Source organism: Anabrus simplex, chromosome 9, assembly GCF_040414725.1.
Source record: "Anabrus simplex isolate iqAnaSimp1 chromosome 9, ASM4041472v1, whole genome shotgun sequence".
NCBI lineage: Eukaryota > Metazoa > Arthropoda > Insecta > Orthoptera > Tettigoniidae > Anabrus > Anabrus simplex.
Window position 1 is genome coordinate 114,311,834 of NC_090273.1, and position 12,109 is coordinate 114,323,942.

The following is a 12,109-nucleotide window of genomic DNA, read 5'->3' on the forward strand; positions in this document are numbered from 1 at the left end:
GCATGGAGAGCTGCATCAAACCAGTCTGTGGACTGATGACTCAAACAACAACAAGCAAGGTAAACGTATTCAGATATTTGTGAGGAACAATTCAAGAAAATGGTTTGGAAAAATCCTCTGTAGAAAGGATACATAAGATGGAAAGTGCATAGGGTATAACTAGGAATATCTACAACAAAAAGTGTTTACTTAAAAAACTTCAAAATTCAACACTACAACACAGTAGTTAAACCTGACGCGAGTGAAGGTCTACTGTAATACTGAACTGCAAGATGGAAAAATTAGAAGTACTGGAAAAAAAAGTATGTGGAAAGTACTCTGTCCGCTAAGAACTACAGAACTCTGGAAATCAGGAAGTAATGATTACATATACCGGAACATAGAAAACATAACAGGTACAATGCTGAAGCGGCGATTGATATTTTTTGGACATTTATACAGAATGGATGACAACAGGTTAACTAAATAGATCTTCCAATATCTCTGGAACAAGGTATTAACAACAATCTGGATTCATGAAGTCAAAAAACGATTTGGAAAGAAAAAAAATAAGAAATAGCAACAGAGAGTGATTTAAAGAAAGAATGTGTTAAAAACGGAAGTATTCCAAGGTCGGGAGGGAAAGGAAACAAGCTCAAAATGGTCCTGGGAGAGGAATGAGTAGATGAAGGAGTACTGGAGGAAGAAGAAGTAACAACAAAGGATGAAGCATTGAAATTGTCACGAGGTCCCTAGAAGACCCTAACGAAGAAAGAAGAAGAATTACACCTAATATTACAAAGAAAACACAACGGAAACAATAAGAAAAAGGATACTGTTATTTTTAGGCATATCTTTAGAATGGATGAAAACAGATTCTTTAAAAATATATTCGAATATCTTTGGGAGAAGAAGTCAACGCCTGGACTAAAGAGGTCAAGAAAGATTTGGAATGAAATCATACATGAGAAGAAGAAATCAAAGAAAGAGGTGTTTTAGAGTAACGTATTAAATATGGAAGCAATTCAAGGCGAAAAGGAAAAGAAAACTGGAACAAAGTGGCCTGAGGGGAGAAAGAAGAAACACAACGAAAGGATGAAGGATTATTGGAAAGAAAGGAAGAATAAATATCAAACGTTAAGGAATTGAGATTGTCACGTGGTCCCTAGCACGTGACAACTGGAAGAGGGGAAGAAAATAATAATAATAATAATAATAATAATAATAATAATAATAATAATAATCTGGAAACACAGTATAAATGCTCGGCTCACCACTTCTGTAGCTGCTTTTTGCCGTACACCCGATAGGTAGTGAGCTGTTGTTTGTGGCTGTAGGTGTAATTCTTAGGGGAAGGAAGCGGCCGTGGTCTTGAGAAGGGTACGTTCCTAGCATTTGCCTGGAATTGAAATGGAAAACTACGGGATACCATCTCGAGGATGGCTGACGTGGGATTCGAACCCACCGGTTTCTCGAGGACAGAGCTGGCAACCCAACTGGCCGTACCGCAACCTGTTCGGTTCAGTTACTATGATCTTAATTTCATAAGCGACGTCAGAGTGCTGGAATTTCGCCCTGAAGCTGGTTTCCTTAATGTGGCAGCAAATCTACAGACACAGATCTACAGCATTCTTAAGTGTCAACAAACTGCCATTTCGCAACGTTGTGCAGAAGAGGCGGTCGCCTAACTACCTACACTACTGTACTCACTAGGCCGGTCATTATTAGACTCAATGTTTTATTGAAAAGAGAAGGGGAATTCTCCTAAAATTAATTTGCATATTATTTTTCGCGGTTGGTAGCACTGATTTTCCTAAAACGGCTGGTTATTTGTAACTAGTTCCACTATCGCACTAAAAATGTTATTGAGTTGCTATAATATAACATCTGCATGTACTGATTGAATAACCACGGAAAACCATCTTCAGGGCTGCCGAACCCACTATCTACCGGATGCAAGCTCACAGCCGCACGGCCAACTCGACCGGTGAATATTTTTCTAAAGTAAGCAATATGCCCGTCCCCCTGTAGTGGTTAGCGTGATTAGCTGCCATCCCCCGGAGGTTCAGGTTCGATTCCCGGCTCTGCCACGAAATTTTCGAAACGTGGTACGTAGACTGGAACGGGGTCCATTCAGTCTCGGGAGTTCAACTAAGTAGAGAAGGGGGGGGGGGGGGATGGGGGTTGTTCGACTTCCACCTCAGCCATCCTCGAAGTGGTTTCCCCACTTCTTCTCTAGGCAAATGCCGGGATGGTACCTAACAGGCCATGGCCGTTTCTTTCCCTCTTCCTTGCCTATACCGATAAATTTTCACATCCCCTATAAGGTCCCTCTTTAGCTTAGCTGGCGAGGTAGCCTGGGCGAGCTACTGTTCCTCCTCCCCAGTTATATTCCCCCGATCCAAAGTCTCACGCTCCAGGACACTGCCCTTGAAGCGGTAGAGGTGGGATCCCTAGGTGAGTCCGCGGGAAAAACCAACCCTGGAAGTTAAACGGATTATGAAATGAAAAAATAAGAAAGTATGCCACTGAAACCCTCCAAATTCTGGAGGGGAAAAATTATTTTGATTTTCAGAGCCCATTTAATAGAGTAAAATAATTTCGACCCCCACAGGATGTTGTAGTTACAAAAATCAGCCTGTTTATTACAAGCTAGTTTGTCTAACTATAAGTGATGCATTCTTTATTTTAACATCGTTAGATAGGCCAAGGCCTCGGCTAATTTAGCGCAAAAATGCAACCTGTCCCCGTAAAGACCTAGTGCGCTCGATTACGCCCAATCACTACACTTCAGAGCACCATAATGAGCGATTTAAAATATTTTGGTCACAGATATATGTGGTCTCTGATATAAACTAAGACGGGACGCACAGTCTTTGTACTCTGCACTACGGCAGCTGCCTCAACCGAACTTACAGTATGTTAAAGGGAGATCAGAGCAGTATTGTGTATTATGAACACTTGAAGCCCAGCGGAACCGTTAATGCACAACGCTATCGCCATCAAATCATTGGTTTAAATCACGCATTGATCGAAAGACGACCGGAATATGCCAGAAGACATGGCAAAGTGATTCTGTTACACGACAATGCGCCGTCTCACACACCAAAAACCAGTGAAAAGACACTTTGAAATCGCCGTACTGCCTCGACCTGGCGCCATCTGACTATCACCTCTTCGCATCAATGGAACACGTGTTCGCAGAGCAACACTTAAGCAATTTGTAGGAAGTTCGAAAATGGCTCGACGCATGGTTTGTCGCAGAAGACAAGCAGTTTTTCTGGCATGGTATTCATAACTTACCTGAAAGATGGGCGAAGTGTATATAAGCTGATGGCCAATATTTTGAATAAACAAAAAATAAATTTCCCTTGAAAATTACGTGTTTTCTTTACCATAAAACCGGAAAAACGTATGCATTCACCTGGTAAGGTAAGGGGTTGTTATGCCCGAAGGCAGGTCCGAACCTCCGCAGAGGTATTTCTGAGCCGGAGTTTACTTGCGGTAGGGTGGCCAGTTCCTTTCCGCTCCTCCATTCCCTTACCCCCCACCAACAGCGCGTGGCAACCCATCCAACTCCTGACCACGCCCAATGTTGCTTAACTTCGGAGATCTCACGGGATCTGGTGTTTCAACACGGCTACGGCCGTTGGCCATTCACCTGGTACATAGAGGATAAACAAGTATTTTGAAGAGTATGCAATAATGCATGTTTTGCCTTTTTTTTTTTTTTTAGTGCATATGAATCCGTCCTCTAGTCATCACTGCACTCAGCACCGCGAGAGAGGGCCACTGACGCACATCAACATTTACCGTGAATAGAGAATGTAAAAGATTGATGAAAGTTGATTTTGTGTACAATATATACCTTCCCTATATGCCAAACATCTTTCTAACCCAAGACATTCGAAGAGTATCAAGCAGAAATGCCTATTGTCTTGTTAACTTCCCAATAGCGTTGTAAATCGCACTTCATTTCTTTCGTCGTGAACATACATTAACCAAAAAACACCTGTGATCGTGTACATGCCACGATCTATTCCAATTTGTCTAATGTAACATACAGATACGGTACACTTAGAACCTTAGAAGTCTGTGTTGTAGGTACTAGTGCCATTCACTTACTTGCACAAAAGGAATTATGATTCATCAAATAACATCTTACCAAGCGATAGAGGTGTGACAAGCGGTTATTTTTATGTAACTCCTACATCTGTCACTGCTACAATAAAGTAACCGTGAAAAGTAATAGTTAAAAATAACGTCGAACGTTACTCACCTTTTATTGGTCACAGCCTAGTCACGGCTTCAAGCTTGTCTCGTTACAAGGTGTGTTGTGAAGTCCCGTTCATTCTCTCGCACATGCGCGCACGCATCACTACACTGTTGAAAGTCGGTGCAGCAAAACAAGCATTCCTATTTGTTATAAAGATAACGAGAGGCAGACAACGGATGAAATGAGAAGAACATAGCGGCTGAGTGGCTCAGACGGTTGAGGCGCTGGCCTTCTGACACCAACCTGGCAGGTTCGATCCTGGCTCAGTCCGGTGGTATTTGAAGGTGGTCAAATACGTCAGCCTCGTGTCGGTAGATTTACTGGCACGTAAAAGAACTCCCGTGGGACAAAATTCCGGCACCTCGGCGTCTCCGAAAACCGAAATAGTAGTTAGTGGGACGTAAAGCCAATAACATTAATTAATTAATTCTTATGCCTTTGCTGGCGAGATGTAGTGTTTACAGTGCACTATGTCTTCTGGTATGGGCTATATCAAATTTGTTACTTTCATTGACCTGTCAAAGTCTCATCCTTGGCTTTGACAATATGAAAGTGACTGAGGTATGAGTGATGCTAGTAATACCATTCCTTATGCAGCCAGTCCCTGTTATGAATGGTGTGAAAATATCGCTCATAGGGTCAGTTGGTGCATACATTTCAGTGGGCTTGGCAGACTGATATGTAAGAGCAACTGCTGGCTCGGTGAGGAAAGCAACGGGAAACTACCTCACTCCTCGTTTCCCTAGTACGCCTCTTCAGTGACGCCCAGGCTATTTATGACAGCTGTTGGCGAAGCTGCAGAGGATCAAACCAGCCTTCGGGCTGATTACCCAACATACATACACAATTAATTCTTAAATCTAGGGGAGTGAGTTTGACAATGCCCCGATCAAAGATAGAAGACAAGAAAACATGATGATCTGTCTGCCAAACCTCGACACAAACCGCTACAAGAGGATAGATTAAGTTAATTGAAGTAATTTAATGTTATCTATAATATGGAAAGTTATCAACATGGAAAGTTAGCATACTAATTTATTTATGGTAAAAAGAAATTATACGGGTGAAACTGATAATAATATTGTAATATTGTAATGTCTGAGCCAACGATTACCCTTGAGCAGTTGAATATGTTACAACAGTGTGCACTTTAGTTACCGGATGACAGCAGCAACTTATGTATAATATACTCTATAGTGTATTTGACTTACAGCAATCTCCTACGAAAGCGCTCTCACTTGGAAGACATAGGTACTATCTCAACTCGGAAGGTCATATTCTGTGTCTGTAAACTGCTATCAGTGACAGTTACCACTTCTCAGTTACTGTTTTCACTAGTACGTTATTCTGTTGTCGTTACCCGATAACCAGTTTCTTTTCCTTGTTACATTTGTAACAGTGACAAGCATGTAACTGTGACAAAGTAACTGCTACGTCATTTTTCAGCCATCTCTACACGTTACTATGAGTTTGCATTCGGTAGATAGTAGATTCTAGAGATGGGCGAAGTTCTTTTTCTGGAACAATTCCATTTGTTCCTGTTCCGAAAAAATAACAGTCAAAGATTTAGGCAGTGGGGAATTAGAAAATATTAACGAACCTCATAAATGTTAATCCGAAAATACTTTCCTCACTGTTAATTTCATGCTTTACTTTTAATGTCTCTAGAAAACGCTGAAACATGGTTTTATCACAACAAATCGGGTATTAATGAAAAAAATCAAATGGCGTATGGCTTTTAGTGCCGGGAGTGTCCGAGGACAAGTTCGGCTCGCCGGATACAGGTCTTTTGATTGGACTTCCGTAGGCGACCTGTGCGTCATGATGAGGATGAAACGATGATGAAGATGACACATACACTCATCCCTGTGTCTGTGAAATTAACCAATTATGGTTAAAATTCGAACCCGGGACCCCTCTGACCAAAGGCTAGTGCGCTAACCATTTAGCCATGGAACCGAATGTCAATGAAACCTGAGAAAGAAACACCTTTATTAAATTTAAATAATTTTTAGGTATTTTATAAAATGCATTTAATCATAAATTAGTCTCGACGGACAGAAGAACCTAACAGTTATAGATTAATAATGTTTTTATCTGGAAAAAGAAGGCAGGTACCAGTAAAATATGCAACATGTAGGTTACGTTCAATAAGATTTGGTATATTGATATTGCCATGTTTTATACACCGGTATGTATAATAATCTAGTTTTAACACTTCTAATGAACAAATTATAGTGGATAGCACAACACAAGCAGCCATAAATCGCGGTAAAGGAATACTTTGATGATGCAGGTGGTTTCACGCAGCGAGAATTCATACGAACTAAGATCAAACATCAGTTTCAGTCATACTTACCGCGGATTCGCTTTCTACCAAAATGCTAACTAAGATGCGCGCCTCTACATCTTACAATTTTATATTTCGTGGATTTCCCTCCCCTTCCCTTGATGCTCCAGTGCAGTCATTGACTAGTTTCAAAGAACTTCGAAACCAGTGTAGAGAACTAGGACTGACGTTCGGCCGGAGTCGGAACAATCAGCCAACCAGCGGAACATGCGCGGTTCTCAAGCACCTAGACCAATCAAGACCGTTGGAGTCGCTCTTGGATCAATCCAGCTGAGTGCAGGCGATACAGAACACTGTTCTTTCGGAACAGGATGTTGCTAGACCAATGTCGCTGGAGTGCAGGCGATATGGAATATTGTTCTTTCGGAACAGGGTGTTGCTAGACCAATGTCGCTGGAGTGCAGGCGATACAGAACACTGTTCTTTCGGAACAGGGCGTTGCTAGACCAAACTCGCTGAAGTGTAGGCGATATGGAATATTGTTCATTCGGAACAGGGCGTTGCTAGACCAATGTCGCTGGAGTCCAGGCGGCACGGAATATTGTTCTTTCGGAACAGGGTTTTGCTAGACCAATGTCGCTGGAGTGCAGGCGATATGGAACATTGTTCTTTCGGAACAGGGTGTTGCTAGACCAATGTCGCTGGAGTGCAGGCGATATGGAATATTGTTCTTTCGGAACAGGATGTTGCTAGACCAAACTCGCTGAAGTGTAGGCGATATGGAATATTGTTCTTTCGGAACAGGGTGTTGCTAGACCAATGTCGCTGAAGTGCAGGCGATACAGAACACTGTTCTTTCGGAACAGGATGTTGCTAGACCAAACTCGCTGAAGTGTAGGCGATATGGAATATTGTTCTTTCGGAACAGGGTGTTGCTAGACCAATGTCGCTGGAGTGTAGGCGATATGGAATATTGTTCTTTCGGAACAGGATGTTGCTAGACCAAACTCGCTGAAGTGTAGGCGATATGGAATATTGTTCTTTCGGAACAGGGTGTTGCTAGACCAATGTCGCTGAAGTGTAGGCGATATGGAATATTGTTCTTTCGGAACAGGATGTTGCTAGACCAAACTCGCTGAAGTGTAGGCGATATGGAATATTGTTCTTTCGGAACAGGGTGTTGCTAGACCAATGTCGCTGAAGTGTAGGCGATATGGAATATTGTTCTTTCGGAACAGGGTGTTGCTAGACCAATGTCGCTGAAGTGTAGGCGATATGGAATATTGTTCTTTCGGAACAGGGTGTTGCTAGACCAATGTCGCTGAAGTGCAGGCGGCACGGAATATTGTTCTTTCGGAACAGGGTTTTGCTAGACCAATGTCGCTGGAGTGCAGGCGATATGGAACATTGTTCTTTCGGAACAGGGTGTTGCTAGACCAATGTCGCTGAAGTGTAGGCGATATGGAATATTGTTCTTTCGGAACAGGGTGTTGCTAGACTAATCTCGCTGAAGTGTAGGCGATATGGAATATTGTTCTTTCGGAACAGGGTGTTGCTAGACCAATGTCGCTGAAGTGTAGGCGATATGGAATATTGTTCTTTCGGAACAGGGTGTTGCTAGACCAATGTCGCTGGAGTGCAGGCGGCACGGAATATTGTTCTTTCGGAACAGGGTGTTGCTAGACCAATGTCGCTGGAGTGCAGGCGATACGGAACATTGTTCTTTCGGAACAGGGCGTTGCTAGACCAATGTCGCTGAAGTGCAGGCGATATGGAATATTGTTCTTTCGGAACAGGGTGTTGCTAGACCAATCTCGCTGGAGTCCAGGCGGCACGGAACATTGTTCTTTCGGAACAGGGTGTTGCTAGACCAATGTCGCTGGAGTGCAGGCGGCACAGAATATTGTTCTTTCGGAACAGGGTGTTGCTAGACCAATGTCGCTGGAGTGCAGGCGGCACGGAACATTGTTCTTTCGGAACAGGGTGTTGCTAGACCAATGTCGCTGGAGTGCAGGCGGCACGGAACATTGTTCTTTCGGAACAGGGTGTTGCTAGACCAATGTCGCTGGAGTGCAGGCGATATGGAACATTGTTCTTTCGGAACAGGGTGTTGCTAAACCAATGTCGCTGGAGTGCAGGCGGCACGGAACATTGTTCTTTCGGAGCAACGTGTTGCTAGACCAATGTCGCTGGAGTCCAGGCGACACGGAATATTGTTCTTTCGGAACAGGATGTTGCAGCGTACTGTTCATTTAAAGACCAGTTCCGAGTCCGGAACACTTCCAAAATAACTCTTATGTTACTTTTTGGCCATCTCTAGTAGGTTCGAACCTCACTTTCGACAGCCCTGAAGATGGATTTTCCTCGTTTCTCTTTTTTTCAGGTGCGTAGTGTCAATGGATGTGTTGGAAGCGCCGCTTCCGTTCAAATTTTAAATTATGTATTTATTGATTTAGAATTTGAATGCGATATTATCACCTCGTTTAACTTTCTCTAGTACATCCGCATGCTGACAAGCGCACAAACTCCCAATACCCATTCCAAGGTCGGCTGTCGGTTGCCGAACCTCCGAGCACAACTGCAAGCTTGGCCGTCGACTGGTAGGCCTTAGGAACTTCTGATCCCCATGGGTGCGATTCTGAAGTTACAGGCAAAATGACGAAATCGCACGGACGCACAGTAAAATTACCTTCCGCACTGCTGTTTAGTTTTCATTAGGTTCATTCTCATAGTCAGTACTATATTTAATTACTGTATGGTGTCATTTATATCGGTGAAGTGAATTTTATCTTGTGCTAGAGGTGAATTAAGTTATACTTTTGAGTCTTCCAGTAGACTGCGAACTAGCGCAGATGTATGCAAGTTGGAACCCAGCATGAAAGACATTGTGACAGCGGGCAAAATTGTTGTAAGTAGTACGAACTGCGGTACATGAATTACAGAAAGTAGTTGGAAGTGTTCAATTGAAAACTACTTTAGGCTCCCTCTTTTTTGTTAACATTTCATGAGAAATTAGATATTGTTGAAAATGATCCACCAAAACTAAATCTTTGTTTGAAAACAAAGGCATGAACTTAGCATTTCAATGAGCACATTTATGACTCTATACCGTGGCTGTGTGTCTGTAATGTATTGTTGGTCCAGCGTTTTATTTTCTGAAAGAAAGGAACGCATGGAACACGCATGGGTACGATGATTTGAACAACATTTATAAATAAGATGAAAGAAGTCCGCCTCTGTGGTGTAGTTGTTAGCGTGATTAGCTGCCACCCCCGGAGACCCGGGTTCGATTCCCGGCTCTGCCACGAAATTTGAAAAGTGGTACGAGGGCTGGAACGGGGTCTACTCAGCCTCGGGAAGTCACCTGAGTAGAGGTGGGTTCGATTCCCACCTTACCCATATTGGAAATGGTTTTCCGTGGTTTTCCACTTCTCCTCCAGGGAAATACCGGGATGGTACCTAACTTAAGGCCACGGCCGCTTTCTTCCCTCTTCCTTGTCTATCCCTTCGAAACTTCCCATCCGCCCACAAGGTGATGCAGCCTGGGTGAAGTACTGGTCCTCCTCCCCATTTTCATCCCCGACGCGATGTCTGAAGCTCCAGGACACTGCCCTTGAGGCGGTAGAGCTTGGATCCCTCGCTGAGTCCGAGGGAAAAACCAACCCTGGAGGGTAAACAGATTAAGAAGAAGAAGAAGAAGAAGGTAAAAGATACAATACTAAATAAACGCTTCAGTTACCTGAAAAAATACGGAAATTTAGTTTTGTTTAAGAGAGCAGCATAAAATAATTATGGGAAAGCACAATGGAACTATTAAACAGAACAGGGAAATTATGTGTCTTTTAATATCTACTGTTTACGTTCTGGCCTCTCAGGGACTTGCTTTTCTGGGTCAAAAATAAAGTAGTGTAGCTTTCAACACTACTTGGACACTTCAGTAGTTTGTCGTGGTACTTCTCCTGACATTCATAATGATTTAATATTAAGTCTCTCTCTGAGGTGTTGCCTATCACAAGCGCGTTTTGTCTTCATAATCAAGTTTACAAGAAGTCAGGTACGCACTATCTTACTTAAATGCTTGCACAACCATTCAGAAACTGCTAAAATGCTTAAAAACTATAATCGCAAATGAATTCAATACAATGTTTTAGTTGACAGCTTCCTCTAAATAGAAAGCCACGCTTCACCCCTGCCAATTTCACGTCAGGTAAATGAGCGCTGTACCTTAATTAAGGCCACGGTCTCTTCCTTATCACTCCTATCCCTTTCCTATCCCATCGTCACGATGAGACCTATATGTGACGGTGCAACGTAAAGCTAATTGTTAAAAATTTAAAAATAACATTTTCCATCAATTCTGTACTTAAAGTTGTGGCAGAAATGTGGAATTATAAATGTGGTTTGTTGCTATTTCCATCCTTGATACTGAATTAAAGGAGATAGTTGATATACTGCTCAAAAAAGAAGTTTCGTCACTATTTTATATGTTCATTTCTACATGATATGCATATATATCGAAATGAAAACAGACATGTAATGAAAACAAAACTTCTCCTTTGCAATAATTAATAAAAATAACCCTCAGTACGCGACATTATTGCACAATGTGTCATAAACAAAGCCATTCATCAAGAGGGCTACATGGTAATTAAGCGGCTTAGTATGAAGTATTAGCGTCTCCTGTTCAGTTGATGCAGACGTTCCCACTCTTCCAAAAGGGTGTCTTCAAATGTTAGTAGTGTTTTTGGGGTGGTGTGTTCCCCGCTCAGATATGTTGCTCCAGTTGGCCCCAGACTTCGTCGATCGGATTCAAATCGGGACTTTTGGATGGCCACTCCATTCATTGCACGTTGTCTTCTTCCATGAATCTCCGGGCCTTGGCATCATGCGCTCTACCATTATCACGGATGAATATTGCGTTTTCTCCAAGTTGACCCACGTGGGTAATCGTACAGTATGTGGCACTAAGATCTCGTCAATGTGCCGTCGAACAGTTAAGGATCCAAATGATCACGAGGTCGGTTTTTGAGTTAAGATTCATGATTGTCCGCACGATAACAGATCGAAATCCATAAGCCACGGTAGATTGAACCGTATAGCTATCGGGTGAAATTGCTCCTCGCTTCCTCTCCAGACTCGCAGACAATCATCTGAAAGATATAACACGAAACTGGATTCATACCGCGAGAGCACAGGACGCCTGATGTTAGCTGTCAGTACAGATGATCTTTAGCAAACTGCAGTCCCCTGCAACGATGGCATCTGTTAGTTGAGCGGGTCGTCACGATCTTGGGATCTTAAACTGGCCGCTCGAAACGTATTTCTGACTATCTGCTCACTAACTCGTTCTCCGCAAGCCTGCTCTAGATCCAACTGTAGTACTCGTGCTGTAAATTGGCGAGTTCGAAAAGTTTGTAGAAGCACAAAATGATCCTACCCTGGGGTTGTTCTCCCTTAACGGCCAGTACCAAGACTCCTGATAACACTTCCAGTGCCCTGAAAACATTTCCAAATATATCACATCGTAATCTGAGCAATCCCTATCATTCTGGCTCTGCGAGTTG

General features: G+C 42.8%; 1 protein-coding gene across 1 annotated transcript in view; it reads left to right on the forward strand.

Moving 5' to 3' along the window:
* Positions 1 to 12,109, forward strand: part of fusl (fuseless) — a 526,426-nt gene that overhangs the window by 461,975 nt on the left and 52,342 nt on the right. The gene's annotated exons all lie outside the window — the stretch shown is intronic.